The sequence below is a fragment of the Rhinatrema bivittatum genome, chromosome 2, assembly GCF_901001135.1.
Source record: "Rhinatrema bivittatum chromosome 2, aRhiBiv1.1, whole genome shotgun sequence".
In the NCBI taxonomy this organism is placed as follows: Eukaryota; Metazoa; Chordata; class Amphibia; order Gymnophiona; family Rhinatrematidae; genus Rhinatrema; species Rhinatrema bivittatum.
Genome location: NC_042616.1, coordinates 814,727,714 through 814,744,373, shown reverse-complemented (window position 1 = coordinate 814,744,373; position 16,660 = coordinate 814,727,714).

Below are 16,660 nucleotides of genomic sequence, written 5' to 3'. Positions count from 1 at the left end.
TATGGGGGTTACAGTCACTCATACAGGACTGGACAGAGATGTGTGTGTCTGAAGGTATGGGGATTACAGTCACTCACACAGGACTGGACAGAGATGTGTGTGTCTGAAGGTATGGGGGTTACAGTCACTCACACAGGACTGGACAGAGATGTGTGTGTCTGAAGGTATGGGGGTTACAGTCACTCACACAGGACTGGGCAGAGATGTGTGTGTTTGATGGTATGGGGGTTACAGTCACTCACACAGGATTGGACAGAGATGCGTGTGTCTCAGGGGTTAGGGTTAGGGTCACTCACACAGGACTGGACAGAGATGCGTGTGTCTCAGGGGTTAGGGTTAGGGTCACTCACACAGGACTGGACAGAGATGAGTGTTATGAACTGCATTTTCCTTCTTTCCTTCTTGTTAACTGTTCCAGATTTTACTGCTTGTATTGTCTGTCAGGTTTCTCTTCACTGCTCTGCCTGGAGGGGTTTCAGAGTGGGGTTAAATGCTTGTTGACTATTAATGTTTCTTTACTTTTCCAGCCACACAAAGACCTGCTCCTGCTGAGGATGGTGGAGGGGGATAAGGAGCCCACAGCCTCAAGAACCAGTTCTGCAGGAGGTTGTTGGGAGAGACCCAGCCTCAGCACGGCACGTGATTCTTCTCCAAGGCTGCAGCACAGGAGACACATTGAACTTTAATTGTGTGATTTGGTTTGTAAAGTATCAAAAATCCCATTTATTTTTACTTCACTTCTTTTATTTCAGACATTGTATAAGAACATAAGAACATAAGAATATGCCATACTGGGTCGGACCAAGGGTCCATCAAGCCCAGCATCCTGTCTCCAACAGTGGCCAATATAGGCCATAAGAACCTGGCATGTACGCAAAAACTAAGTCTATTCCATGTTACCATTGCTAATGGCAGTGGCTATTCTCTAAGTGAACTTAATAGCAGGTAATGGACTTCTCCTCCAAGAACTTATCCAATCCTTTTTTAAACACAGCTATACTAACTGCACTAACCACATCCTCTGGCAACAAATTCCAGAGTTTAATTGTGCGTTGAGTAAAAAGAACTTTCTCCGATTAGTTTTAAATGTGCCACATGCTAACTTCATGGAGTGTCCCCTAGTCCTTCTACTATCCGAAAGAGTAAATAACCGATTCACATCTACCCGTTCTAGACCTCTCATGATTTTAAACACCTCTATCATATCCCCCCTCAGCCGTCTCTTCTCCAAGCTGAAAAGTCCTAACCTCTTTAGTCTTTCCTCATAGGGGAGCGTTGCTGGGAACAAGGCACTGCTCGGAGACGGATCCTCTTCCAGCTCTCAGTTAGACGGGTACCTGCAGGTTCTAGTGGATCGCACGCCCTGCTGCCTGGTGCCACGCCCCCGATCAGATCATCGTTGCTACTCAGAAACCCTCCCTGATGCCAGCCGGGCATGAGTTGAACATGTTTGAAGAGGATGCCCAAAGCTACAGTGCCATGTAGCGGCGCATCTTCTGCCTTCGGGCCTGCACCCTGACAAGTGGGAGGGGTTGGAGAAAGCGGCAGGGAGGGACCCTATAAGGTAGGAAACTACTGCAGGTATAAACACAGAAACATGGCTTTTTCCTTATTAAACAAGTGGGAGAAATTAGGAACACAATGATCTGGTTTGGTCTTTTCAACAACACAGCTTTCTACCCAGTTTTGGGTGTTGAGGATTACGCAATCACTTTTCTTAGCAGAATACTGCAGAGGTTTTGCCGATGCAGTCCCCAGCACCTGCTCTTATCTTCTATCAAGTCCTGACCCTGATTTCTGAGATCTGACATATAAAGGATGTCCCTGGCCACTGTTACTTAGGCTGAGGAGGGAGTGTCCAGGAGATGAGTGCTTATTAGAGGGCAGCCTTCCTTCTGAGCTAGTACTGACCCTCCAACATAGTGTTTGTTAGGGAACACGCTCTGGATTTTCAGAAGGCGTTTGACAAAGTCCTTCATGAGAGGCTTCTAGGAAAACTAAAAAATCATGGGGAAGGAGGCGATGCCTTTTCATGGATTACAAACTGGTTAAAAGACAGGAAACAGAGAGTAGGATTAAATGGGCAATTTTCTCAGTGGAAGGGAGTGGACAGTGGAGTGCCTCAGGGATCTGTACTTGGACCTGTGCTTTTCTATATATTTATAAATGATCTGGAAAGAAATACGACGAGTGAGATAATCAAATTTGCAGATGACACAAAATTGTTCAGAGTAGTTAAATCACAAGCAGATTGTGATAAATTGCAGGAAGACCTTGTGAAACTGAAAGATTGGGCATCCAAATGGCAGATGAAATTTAATGTGGATAAGTGCAAGGTGATGCATATAGGGAAAAATAACCCTTGCTGTAGTTACACAATCCGGTGGAGCGTACTGTTAGCCCAGGTTTGGATGCACGTTTTCAACACGCTAGCTTTACCCCTTATACAGTAAGGGGTAATAGCGCGTGGAAAATGCGCAGTCAACCCCCCCGAAGCTAATAGCGCCCGCAACATGCAAATGCATGTTGATGGCCCTATTAGTTATTCCCGTGCGATACAGAAAGTAAAATGTGCAGCCAAGCCGCACATTTTACTTTCAGAAATTAACGCCTGCCCAAAGGCAGGCGCTAATTTCTGTTGGCACCGGGAAAGTGTACAGAAAAGCGATAGCGATATTAAGTTGGAGGCCCCAAAAGTCATTACAAATTTAAAAAAAAAATTTTAAATCTGCCCGCGGCCCGCGGGTCAGAAGACGGACATTCAATTTAGCCGGCGTCCGTTTTCCGAACCCGTGGCTGTCAGCGGGCTCGAGAACTGACGCCGGAAAAATTGAGCGTCGGCTGTCAAACCTGCTGACAGCCGCCGCTCCTGTCAAAAAGGAGGCGCTGGGGACGCGCTAGTGTCCCTAGCGCCTCTTTTTACCACAGGCCCTCATTTGCATCTTCTTCCCACCTGAATCACACGCACAGGAGCGTGGCCTGTGCGCTCGCCCGCTCTCCTGCGACTTTTATTGAATCGGCCTGAATGTTAGGTTCCATATTAGGAGCTACCACCCAGGAAAATGATGTAGGCATCGTAGTGGATAATACTTTAAAATCGTCAGCTCAGTGTGCTGAATTATTAGGAAGGGAAAGATGATAAAACGGAGAATGTCATAATGCCTCTGTATCGCTCCATGGTGAGACCACACCTTGAATACTGTGTACAATTCTGGTCACCGCAACTCAAAAAAGATATAGTTGCGAAGGAGAAGGTACAGAGAAGGGCAACCAAAATGATAAAGGGGATGGAACAGCTCCCCTATGAGGAAAGGCTGAAGAGGTTAGGACTTTTCAGCTTGGAGAAGAGACGGCTGAGGGGGATATGATAGAGGTCTTTAAGATCATGAGAGGTCTAGAACGGGTAAATGTGAATCAGTTATTTACTCTTTCAGATAATACAAGAATTTGGGGGCACTCCATGAAGTTAGAAAGTACCACGTTTAAAACAAATTGGACAAAATTCTTTTTCACTCCACGTACAATTAAGATCTGGATTCATTGCCAGAGGATGTGATTAAGAAGTCAGTATAGCCAGGTTTAAAAAAAAGTTTGGATAAGTTCATGGAAGAGAAGTTTAGAAACTGCTATTATTCAATAGGGAATAGCCACTGCATATTGCTGTCAGTAGCATGGGATCTTCTTAGTGTTTGGATAATTACCAGGTACTTGTGACTTGGATTGTCCTCTGTTGGAAACAGGATACCAGGCTTGATGGACTCTTGCTCTGACCTAATATGGCATATCTTATGTTCTTCTAAGCCTGTACTGACCCAGAATCCCAGCGTGGTTTTAAGAGACATGGAATTAGGAGACACTCTTCCCTCTGACCTAGTTTCCCAGCATGATGTTAAGGGAACACTCTTCCCTCTGACCTACCACTAACCCAATGTCTCAGCATGATGTTAGAGGACACTCTTCCCTCTGACCTAGTTTCCCAGCATGATGTTAAGGGAACACTCTTCCCTCTGACCTACCACTAACCCAATGTCTCAGCATGATGTTAGAGGACACTCTTCCCTCTGATCGAGTACTAATCCTGTACCTCAGCATAGTGTTAGGGGACGCTCTCTACTCTGAATCAGAACTAACTCAGTGCCCCAGCATGGTGTTAGGGGACACTGTCCACTCTGAATCAGTACTGACCTGGTGTCCCAGCTTGGTGTTAGGGGACACTGTCCACTCTGAATCAGTACTGACCTGGTGTCCCAGCTTGGTGTTAGGGGACAGTCTCCACTCTGAATCAGTACTGACCTGGTGTCCCAGCTTGGTGTTAGGTCTGCTAGGAAGGGGATATAAAAATAGGGGAAGTTGCAAAGGAATACTCCTGGGGATGGAGCCCAAAGATTCCAGTTGCAATTGAGCTGGAAGCCTAAAGAATAATTAGTAAAACTGCCTGACTGGAAAAATAAAGCAGTGATTCAGTCCAGATTGTAACTGGGGTGAGGGTGGGGAAAGGTGAAGAATGGGAAGGGGGGAGTAGGTTGGAGAGTCTGTGATGGTAGACGTCTGCCAACAAGAATTAATCAGAGCTGTATAATTTCGGTTCTTGCTCTCTCATAAGGCTGCCTGCAGGGTTTAAAGAAGACCTGAGAACCTTGAAGCAACATGGTAGAAGACCAGAAAGGCAATGGCAGACGTATTACAAAATATCAGCAACGCTTTTCCGTCATCTTAACAGCCAAAGGGAATTCTGTCTTCTACCTCTCTTGAGCATTCACATACTCGCTCTAGGCAATTGTTTCAGCTCATTAAAGATTTAGCGGCCTATGCAGAACGCACCTTTCTGCCCTCAAGCCAATGAATATCTTCTGTGCACAAATCTTACTGCCGTTGCGTGCAGAAGATGTGTTTTGCAAGATGGGAGTCCTGCTTAGTGCCCTTGCATGGAAATCCCCTGCAAATGAGGGTAATAAGCAGAGAGGTGGACTGGCCAAATGCGCTCTTTCTTAGCACTGGAAACTTCATCCCTGGTCAGAGATGGAGTTAAGTTTTCAGGGTTCCTGCACTGGCACTTAAAACCCTCCAAAAAGCAAACAAGAAGTAAAAAAGAAATCGAGCTGGATAAATATAAACCTATCAGGGATGATCCCCCCCCCAACACACACACACCACACTTTCCAGGTTAAAATGTGTGTTCAGCCTGTGTGAAACAAACACACTTTTTTTTAAACTCCCGATGCCTTTGCATAATATTAGCTTACTGCAGCGAGGGTTTAAAACAGTTTTAATCTGGTTGTTAAAAATGTGCACTGAAATCCAATGCACAGGTTCTTAATGACCAGGTTACTTCATCAACCCCTTAATCTGCTTGATTGGTAGAGGTGGATGTTGCTGATGAGGACTGTGATAAATTTTCTCCATTTCATTTCTAGATAAAAAAATTACAACTCCACGGGATGGGCTAGAGTTGGCAGCAGCAGTAGAGTCAAATTCTGAACGGTAGGAAAGCTTTGTTTCACGCCTTTTCGCCAGTGCAGGGAAATGACGTAGGTCGGGAGTATCCCAGGCTGTCTCTGGCCCGCCGAGGTTCTGCATCCGGCCCGTTGGACCCTGGCCCCCCGAGGTTCTGCATCCGGCCCGTTGGACCCTGGCCCCCAGCGCAGCTTCTCCCATCTCGGAGTGATTGAAGGGCCACAGCTGCATCCCACAAACACCATGAAAGCCCGCAGCGGCGTCCACGATGTGGTGCCCCAGCACGCAGGGGGCGACCGCCCGGGGCAGTGCAGAGCTGGTAAACAGCTGCAACCGCTGGTGGCTGGGAGACAGGGGAACAGGAGAAGAACGGAGGTGGCTGTGATGGAGAGAAGGCTGGGTGGCCGTGGTGGTGGTGGAAGGCAGATCCGTCGCACGCTGATGGTGCGCTCTGGTGCACGTGTAAGGGAGCAGTCGGCTGAGGAGGGAGTGCGGATGATATGCAGAGGTCCAGGGCGCGCGCCTGTGACCTTGAGACCAGGGGGAAGGAGGACTCCACTGCCTGTCTCGCCAACTCCCAAGGAGGCAGAAGAAGGCAACAGGAGACAGGAGTGCTGAGAGGAATGCAGGACCTTAGAAGGGACCCGGAGAAGTCGGAGAGGCTGTGGAAGAACCCGGAAGACAGAGAGCGAGATCTACAGGAGAAGAAAATAAAGCCTCACTGAACATCAGGTTGTTCCTATGCACAAGGGGGACATTCTCTCCAGACAAGGAAACAGGTGCAACATCCACTCCCCACCCAGATAGCAGCGATATCAGAGGAGGCCTGCTCACCCCTCACTCACACTCACACTCAGTGTTTCACTTGGAGCCCAGTCTGGCTTGACATTGTTGGCCTATATCTAACACTCTGCTTTTTCTCTGGAAAAATGATAGCAAGAAGTTGCGCAATTTCCTCTAAATGAAAGCTGTCCCTGGTGCTTATCATTCTGGGTCATTTCCCACAGACTACATTTCTCACTTTCATCGATTTCCTGAGAAGAGAGTTAGACAAAGGTATCAGTTCTTTCCTAGTGTTATGAGATTAGGATATGATTGAATCAACTTGCTGAGACTGAGTGGGTGCAATTGCATTGAAATAGTTGAAATAGCTGAATTCCTTTCTTTCTTTCTTTCTATTATGACCTGGCAATTCTTCCTGCTCTTTTGTACTTCTAACTCAGTGGTAGCCAGGGTGGGGATCAGGTGCCAGGAGCCTTCCTTTGCAGCCAGCCTGAGATTTTTTTTCCCTCTGTTTTCTACCTCTTCTCCACCCACAGACCTAGCCCGGGCATTCCCTAACCCCACTGTTACTAACCTGTATGGTATAAGGCAGTCACCCCCAGGCGGGAGACAAATGTGTCCCAGTCTGGGGGAGCTGGGCAGGTGCCTGCAGGGAAGGTGAGGAGGAGCTGGAGAGGAAGCTGCGGCGGATGCTGGCGCTGAGATGGCAGCTGTGTGCAGCATCCCTCCCGCTCTCTGATGGAGAGGGGATCCTGCACGACCTCAAGTGGACTTCCTGGTGCAGGGCAGGGATCTCTGCTGAAGGCAGGGGAGACCCTGAATGCACTCCTGGAAAGCTCGGCTAATCCTGCAGTGCTGTGCAGGATTTCATTATGGAAGCTGGGAGAGTCAAACTTTATACCATCTGAATCAAACAGAGAATTCGCACCTGTTTTAGGGTAAAGGAAAGATCAATGGCCTGTCAACGTGATAACATTTTGCCATAGTTCCAAATAAATTCAGCAATTTGGTTAGCGTGGACATTGACTTTAGTTAAAATCAGCTTCTAAGAACCTTTTTTGCGCTGAAGATATTCTTGTATGCCGCAACGGTCTTCAGTGTTAGCTGAAAGAAGAGTTTAAGCCTGCTGGCGTAGTATTGGGGAGCCCAGATGTGGGGCTTTATTTATTTTATTTATTTAGAGTTTTTATATACCGGCAATCATGAAAACATATCTTGCTGGTTTACATAGAATGGGGGTGCAATAAAATACATAGAACTTAAGAACAAAGAACTAGAACTGTGGTGACAGAAGGTACAGTTACATTTAACAAGGTGGCCAAACTTGGAGTAGGAAAAATAGAAAAGAGGATAGAAAATGGTTAAACAATATACAATTTAAATGTAGTATACAAAATAGATAAATGTTATAAACAAACGGCAAGGTGATTTAGGAGTTATTGGATTGTGTCATTGAGTTGTGTCCGGAAAGGCTTGCTTGAATAACCAAGTCTTAAGTTTTTTCCTAAAATTTGGGAGGCAAGGCTCCTGTCTGAGGTCTGTAGGAATGGAATTCCACAGTAGAGGGCCAGCTGTGGAGGTGGCACGATCTCTTACGGTAATGTGTTTGGTCGTTTTCGCTGGGGGAACCAGGAGGGAACCTCTATATGCATCTCTGGTAGGTCTAGTGGAATTATGTACTTGGAGAGGGAATTGGAGATCGAGAGTGGTGAGTTGATGTATAGTTTTATAGGTGATAGTTAAGGCTTTATACATGATGCGGAAGTATACGGGTAACCAATGAAGCTCTTTCAGGATGGGTGAAATGTGGTCTCTTTTCCTTGCGCCTGTCAGAATACGGGCAGCTGAATTTTGAACCATCTGTAGTGGTTTGGAGTATGATGAAGGTAGACCTAGCAATAGGGAGTTGCAGTAGTCCAGTTTCGAAAATATGACTGCTTGGATGATCGTTCTGAAGTCTTGAGCGTGGAAAAAAGCCTGCTGGCGTAGTATTGGGGAGCCCAGATGTGGGGCTTTGAGGTCCCCGTATGCTTGGCGTCGTGATGCATTACGATGGCAAATAGTGGGAGGCCGATAATCAAAGGCATTTTCTTTGCATAACTTTTGAGCTATCCATATACTGTAAATGACCACGTTTGACTATCACCAGCACTTATGCAGCTACATTTATATAAAATGTAATTGGATAATGTAAGGATTCCCAAATCTCTTCCTGGAGGTGTTCCACGAGCTTCCAGCCTTTCCCTTCTCCTTTTGCAGTTTTAGGCTCTCTTTATAAGCTGATGATGTTCATATGGTTGCATTTTTTTGATAGAAAAACTTCTCTTTCATTAACTACTTTTAACTACTGTTTGCACCTTGTGGCAAACTGGCTTCATGAGCACATTGAAGGTTAAGAACATAAGAACATAAGAAATTGCCATGCTAGGTCAGACCAAGGGTCCATCAAGCCCAGCATCCTGTTTCCAGCAGTGGCCAATCCAGGCCACAAGAACCTGGCAAGTACCCAAACACCAAGAAGATCCCATGCTACTGATGTCAGTAATAGCAGAGGCCATTCCCTAAGTCAACTTGATTAATAGCCGTTAATGGACTTCTCCTCCAAGAACTTATCCAAACCTTTTTTGAACCCAGCTACACTAACTGCACTAACCACATCCTCTGGCAACAAATTCCAGAGCGTAATTGTACATTGAGTGAAAAAGAATTTTCTCAGATTAGTCTTAAATGTGCTACTTGCTAACTTCATGGAATGCCCCCTAGTCCTTCTATTATCTGAAAGTGTAAATAACCAATTCACATCTACTCATTCAAGACCTCTCATGATCTTAAAGACCTCTATCATATCCCCCCTCAGCCGTCTCTTCTCGAAGCTGAACAGCCCTAACCTCTTCAGCCTTTCCTCCTAGGGGAGCTGTTCCATCCCCTTTTATCATTTTGGTTGCCCTTCTCTGTACCTTCTCCATCGCAACTATATATTTTTTGAGATGTGGCGACCAGAATTGTACACAGTATTCAAGGTGCGGTCTCACCATTGAGCGATAAAGAGGCATTATGACATTTTCCGTTTTATTCACCATTCCCTTTCTAATAATTCCCAACATTGTTTGGTTTTTTGACTGCTGCAGCACACTGAGTCGATGATTTCAATGTGTTATCCACTATGATGCCTAGATCTTTTTCTTGGGTGGTAGCTCCTAATATGGAACCTAACATCGTGTAACTACAGCAAGGGTTATTTTTCCCTATATGCAACACTTTGCACTTGTCCACATTAAATTTCATCTGCCATTTCGATGCCCAATCTTCCTGTCTTGCAAGGTCCTCCTGCAATGTATCACAATCCGCGTGAGATTTAACTACTCTGAATAATTTTGTATCATCCGCAAATTTGATTACCTCACTCGTCTGTTCCTTTCCAGACCATTTATAAATATATTGAAAAGCACCAGTCCAAGTACAGATCCCTGAGGCACTCCACTGTTTACCCTTTTCCACTGAGAAAATTGACCATTTAATCCTACTCTCTGCTTCCTGTATTTTAACCAGTTTGTAATCCCAGGACTTGGAAACCATCTGGATTTCTCATCGTACCTCTTGTCAACGTCCTCCGCCTATCATGCGAGGCACTCCGATCCCTCTTAAAGATGTGGTTTTCTCACTTGGAGCCTTGACTGATTCTAAGACAGGGCTTCCCAAATCTGAGCTGGGGACCCCCCAGCCAATCGGGTATTCAGGAGATCCACAATGAATAGGCAGGAGATAAATACGTATACCATGGAGACTCAGTATATGTAAATTTATCTACTACTTATTCAAGTCCTGGGGGAATTCTGCGCTACTGTGGAGCGCAGAATTTGTGCAGAATTCCCTCCCTGCACAGAATTTCCATTTTCTGCGCAGAATTGCCAAATTCTGCACAGAAAATAGCAGAAGAGACCCTGGCATGCCGTGAACGGAGCGTGCAAAGATGAAGGCCCGCGTGAGTCGCGGGATGTGCTCTGCTCTCGGCGAAGATGTCGGCCCGGGCACGCCGTTTGCGACGAAGATGGAAGGCCTCCATATGCCGTGAACAGAGTGTGCTCCGCTCGCAGCGAAGATAAAGGCCCCAGTGAGATAGAATGTATGTGTGTGTGTGTGTGTGTGTGTGTGTGTGTGTGTGTGTGAGAGAGAGGAAAGGGAGAGGGTTGTGAGAAAGGGGAGGGGGTGTGAGAGAGGAGAGGGGTGTGAGGGAGGGGAGAGGAAAGGGTGTGGGAGAGGGGAGGGGTGAGAGCAGGGAGCGGGGTGTAAGAGAGGGGAGGGTGAGAGAGGCATAGGAGGTAAGGGGGGATGCTTGAGTGTAGGTTTTAGAGAGAGGGAGCCTATATAAGGAGATTGTGAAGGAGTGTGTATGTGTGTGAGAGATTGGGAGCTCGTGTGTATGAAAAAGGGATCGTGTGTTTGTGAGGGTGCTAGCCTGTGTGAAGGGATTGTGTATGTGTGAGAGAGAGCCTGTGTGAAGGGATGCGTGAGAGAGAGACATAGGTAGCCTGTGAGAGGATGTATGTGTGAGAGAGAAAGGGAGCTTGTGTGCGTGTTTATGTCAGAGAGAGGGCCCTGTACGAGGGGATGCGTGTGTGCAAGAGAGTGAGGGAGCCTGTATGAGGGTGTGTGTGAGAGAGAGCGCGGTAGCCTATATGAGGGTGTGTGTGTGTGTGTGTGTGTGTGTGTGCGAGAGAGCGAGTGAGCCTGTATGAGGGTGTGTGTGTGTGGGAGAGAGCGAGTGAGCCTGTATGAGGGGGTGTGTGTGTGTGGGAGAGAGTGAGGGAGCCTGTATGAGGGTGTGTGTGTGTGGGAGAGAGTGAGGGAGCCTGTATGAGGGTGTGTGTGTGTGGGAGAGAGTGAGGGAGCCTGTATGAGGGTGTGTGTGAGAGAGAGCGAGGTAGCCTATATGAGGGTGTGTGTGTGTGTGTGTGTGTGTGTGTGTGTGTGTGCGAGAGAGCAAGTGAGCCTGTATGAGGGTGTGTGTGTGTGGGAGAGAGTGAGGGAGCCTGTATGAGGGTGTGTGTATGTGTATTAGAGAGAGGGAGCATGTGTGTGAGAGAGGGAGGGACAGAGGGAGCCTGTGTGAGGGGCAGTACTGAGAACGGGGTCAAACTCTGGGACTGGCGATAGAGTGGAAAGGGTTGAGCCTAGAGGTGGAGGAATTGGGGCCTGAGAGGGCAAAATGGCCAGGGCAGTAGGGGGGAGTAGGGAGAGCGAGTGGAAGGGACACTCTTACAGTGAATTTCTAGGGAAATTCTGCATCTTTAAGAAATAACTTTTTTTCTGTATTAATTTAAAATGTAATTACTACTTAAAGACTGTGATGTAAATTGTATTATTTTGACCAATATAAAGTTTGCAGAACTTTGCAGAAGTTTAATTTTTTTGCTCAGAATTCCCCCAGGAGTACTCTTCATTGTGGATCTCCTGAAAACCCGGCTGGCTGTGGGGTCCCCAGCACAGGTTTGGGATGTCCTGCTCTAAGCTACCTAGGATTCCTGTTAGATGCAGGACCATTCAGAAATCATTTTCTTTTCTTCCATATATCAGACATTTTCGCCCTCTTTTAGACATTTGCGATCTTAAACTGCTTGCACGTGCTTTTGTCATTTCCAGGCTCGATTACTGTAGTTCTCTTCTCAAGGGTTTACCAGAATATCAGCTAAAAGACCACAAAATACAGCAGCAAGAATCATTTACAGTCGGAAAACGTCAGACCACGTCACTCCCATGTTTCAGTTTCTTCGTTGGCTTCCGGTATCCTGTCGAATTAGGTTTCAAAGGTCTTTGACATTCTGCTCTCTTCATTCTGGTTACCAACTTTATCTTTTGAATCTTCAGGTCCCTTTACTGACCTTCTAGGACTCTACGCTCCTCTCAAAAGGGTCTCCTCCGCCTTCCCTCTCCCTTTGTTAGCCACTAAAGAAAGTTGCTTTTCATGTCAAGGACTCTGCTTTGGAATGCTGCACTGATGGACATAAGGGCAGAAACGAATTATCTGACATTTCGAAAAGTAATAAGGACCTGGCTATTCTCACAGGCTTTTAACTGTTGACACGTACAGATGGACTTTTAAGAGTATGACCTTAGCTTTGGCTCTACCACTAGCAAGTCAGTGATGTGTTGTCTGTATTTTATTGTTTGCTGATTGTTATGTTAGGCTTGTCATTTGCTGTTTGTTAATGTGCTATGTATTTGATTATTATGCGTGTTTATTTTGTGAACCACCTGGGTAACCTCTTTGACAAGCAGTATATAAAGTTTAATAAATGAAATGAAATTTCATTATAGGATCTAAGGATGCTTTGGGGGCATTGCGGTGCAGAGTTGAATTAGCAGAACGAGTTAGCTGGCTAACTGGGAGCCCATCGTGTCAACGAAGTAGATGTGTGAGAGATTTATGGACCATTTTCTAACTTGCGCTATTGATTTACAACAATTCACGGCTTAAAAGTTTTTTCACACCACAAAATCATTTTCCGTGATTAAGTGGCGATTTAATTATTATAGAGACTTTTTTTTAGTTCACTTTAAATTTAAAAATTGAGAATACGATCATGTTTTTGTGGCGCTGCATTTGTTAAGAAAATAAGGTGGTTGGTTAATGAATAATTGGTAACCTGGTTAGGTACTTTAAAAATGCATGAGTGAAACACTCACCCTCCGTCCTCACATATTTTATATGCGATTTCAAATCAATTAAGCGGTATTGCCTTCAAAAACGTTGATTAGCTGTGATTTGTTTGTTTTTGATTTATTATAGCCACATTTATTTTATTTATTTATTTATTTATTTATTTATTTATTTATTTAAAAGTTGTATATACCGCGCAGTGGGTAGGTAAACTATCCGTCTAGGCGGTTCACATATTCAGACATACATAGTTTGATTACAAAAATAAAAACATAATACAATACCTAATGCAAACAAAATACTTAATCAGTTGAGGGGTTATATACAGTAATGTAGTATGAAGATTTTAATATAGATTGTATGCACTGGAGAAAAGATGGGTTTTTAATAGTTTCTTAAATTCTGAACGGTTGGCTGTCAGTCGGATATGTTCTGGAAGTGAGTTCCACATTGTTGGGCCGGCTACAGAAAATGCTCGTTTACGAGTTAAAGATAAAGTAGCAGATTTTATTGACGGTATTTCTAAAATACATTTATCAAGGGAGCGGAGTTGCCTAGTCGGTCTGTAAACTCTTAAGAGTGAGCATAACCAGATAGCGTTGGTGTTGTAGAGCAGATTATGTATTGTAGTTAAGATTCTGTACATTATGCGATATGAAATGGGAAGCCAATGCAAATAGGGGCGGATTTTAAAAGGCGTGCGAATAGCCTACTTTTGTTTGCGCTCCAGGCGCAAACAAAAGTACGCTGGATTTTAGTAGATACGCGCGGAGCCGCGCGTATCTACTAAAATCCTGGATCGGCGCGCGCAAGGCTATGAATTTTGTATAGCCGGCGCGCGCCGAGCCGCGCAGCCTACCCCGTTCCCTCCAAGGCCGCTCCGAAATCGGAGCGGCCTCGGAGGGAACTTTCCTTTGCCCTCCCCTCACCTTCCCCTCCCTTCCCCTACCTAACCCACCCTCCCGACCCTGTCTAAACCCCCCCCCTTACCTTTGTCGGGGGATTTACGCCTCCCGGAGGGAGGCGTAAATCCCCGCGCGCCAGCGGGCCTCCTGCGCGCCGGGCCGCGACCTGGGGGCGGGTACGGAGGGCGCGGCCACGCCCCCGAGCCGTAGCCACGCCCCCGTACCCGCCCCCAAAACGCTGCCGACACGCCCCCGAAACGCCACGACGACCGGGCCCGCCCCCCGACACGCCCCCGACACGCCCCCCTCCGAGAACCCCGGGACTTACGCGAGTCCCGGGGCTCTGCGCGCGCCGGGAGGCCTATGTAAAATAGGCTTCCCGGCGCGCAGGGCCCTGCTCGCGTAAATCCGCCCGGTTTTGGGCGGATTTACGCGAGCAGGGCTCTGAAAATCCGCCCCATATTGTAAAACAGGTGAAATATGGTCTCGTCGAGGTGCATTGCATAACATTCTGTTGCAGTCTGGGAGCTGCGGTCCTGGTGTGAACCCTTGAGCCGGACTACCCCGTAGGCAGAGTAGTTCGGGAGGCGGAGCCACAGGCAAAGGTCTTCACCCGGGAACCAGGAAGCCCCCAGGAGGAGCCTATAGGGTCCCAGAACCTTGGGACTTAGGTGCACAGTAACAGTCTCTATAGAAAGAAGGCCTGGGCAAGGGGTAAAGCACAGAGTCCAGAAAACAGGGAGCTGGGAGGCCAGCTAGAGTCTTAGCCTGTAGAACGGAAACAGTCTGTGAACAGGCCAAGGTCTGTAGTAATCTGTGGAGTGGAACAGCGGGTTTAACAGGAGCAGAGTCCGTAACGTGATGGATACCGTAACCAGCTGGGAGCAAGGCTGAAGTCTGTAGCGTGCAGCGGGGCTGAAGCAGGTGAAGAGTAGACACGGAGGCGAGCAAGGCTGGAGTCTGTAGCGTGCAGCAGGGCTGAAGCAGATGGTGAGCAGAACCGGAGGCGAACCCCGGTCCGGCCGGGCAGCCCGAAGAAGCAGTCTCAGGAACAGGCAGGGTCGGAGGCAGGCAGCAGTCAGGAGCAGAGTCAGGCACAGGCTGAAGTCAATGGCAGGCGGCAGGCAGAAGCGGAGTCAGGAACAAGCAGAGGTCGGTGGCTGGCGGCAGGCAGAAGCGGAGTCAGGAACGAGCAGAGGTCGGTGGCTGGCGGCAGGCAGAAGCGGAGTCAGGAACGAGCAGAGGTCAGTGGCTGGCGGCAGGCAGAAGCGGAGTCAGGAACGAGCAGAGGTCAGTGGCTGGCGGCAGGCAGAAGCGGAGTCAGGAACAAGCAGAGGTCGGTGGCTGGCGGCAGGCAGAAGCGGAGTCAGGAACGAGCAGAGGTCAGTGGCTGGCGGCAGGCAGAAGCGGAGTCAGGAACGAGCAGAGGTCAGTGGCTGGCGGCAGGCAGAAGCGGAGTCAGGAACGAGCAAAGGTCAGTGGCTGGCGGCAGGCAGAAGCGGAGTCAGGAACAAGCAGAGGTCAATGGCTGGCGGCAGGCAGAAGCGGAGTCAGGAACAAGCAGAGGTCAGTGGCTGGCGGCAGGCAGAAGCGGAGTCAGGAACAAGCAGAGGTCAACCGGAACGTAGAACAGCAGCAGCGCAACTAAGAACTACTAACAGTAGCGAACCTCGTTGCAAGGCAATGAGTAGACGGGCGAACGCTGGTTAAATCAGGCTTGGGGCGTGTCCTCGTTAAGCCAGGCGGGACCAGACTTCCGGTGGCCGTGCGTCCAAAGTGTGCGTCCCTGCAACGAGACGATCAGGCAATGGCGGACGCCCAGCGTGCCCAGAGGAGCCGCGGGAGCGGCGTCTCCCCCCAACGGAGGTGAGCACCCAGCCTAGCAGAAAGAGGGGAAGCGGTGGCGTCCGCAACACATTCGGGCAGTGGCATTCTGTAATAGTTGTAATGGTTGTATAGTTGATTGAGGCAAGCCAAGATATAGTGAATTGCAATAATCTAGAGAGGATAGGATTAGAGCTTGGGTGACCGAGCGAAAATCTTTTGGAAGAAGAAGTGGTTTAAGTTTTTTTAGCATATATATTTTGTAGAATGATTTTTTTTACAGTATCAGATATGTGGTTTGTCATTGCAAGTCTGGAATCGATGAGCATACCCAAGTTTTTTGCGTAGGGTTTTATAGTGATAGTTTGATTCTCCACTTCGGGGAGAGCGTTTGATTCTTTTGGTTTGTAACTGCTGACATCAGCAGGAAGAGCAAATAAAGTTACGTAGGGTACAGCTGGTTAAGGGCCGATGCAGTAAAATAAAAAGGTTTGTAGCACATCCCTGCCGGCCCCAACCTCTCCCCAATCCCAGTGAAGCAGATGAGGACCCTCTCCCCTCAACAACTCACCCCCAACGCCCTCCCACCCCTCTCAAAACGTCCCACACCCTTTACCATGGCTGGAAGCTGGGAAGAGGGGCCTAGCACCTGGCACATCAGTCAGATCCTCTGCCAGCAATGCATCCTTCCCAGCCCCCCTGCCACAGTCAGAGGCTCGGGGAGGCTCAGGGTGGGCCTTCTGCCAGCTCCTTAGTGTAGATGTGAACTCTGCAGCTTTGGGGGTTTCAGCCTTCATTTGGGGGACTTGGATGGAGGGGGCTCAGCCATCGGGAGCCCCGTGTGTTTCCCTGGGATGAGGGAGGAGGTCATGGAGCTGACAGACCCGCACCATGGCCTTTTGATTGCTTTTAAGCATTAGTGCACCGGTATTTTTGTATATTTAAAACATTTGTATGCGGCCACGAGAGCTACAGCTCTGAGCAGCTTACAAAATAGCTCCTTCCTAACGAGGAAAACAAACACAAGAAAATAGGG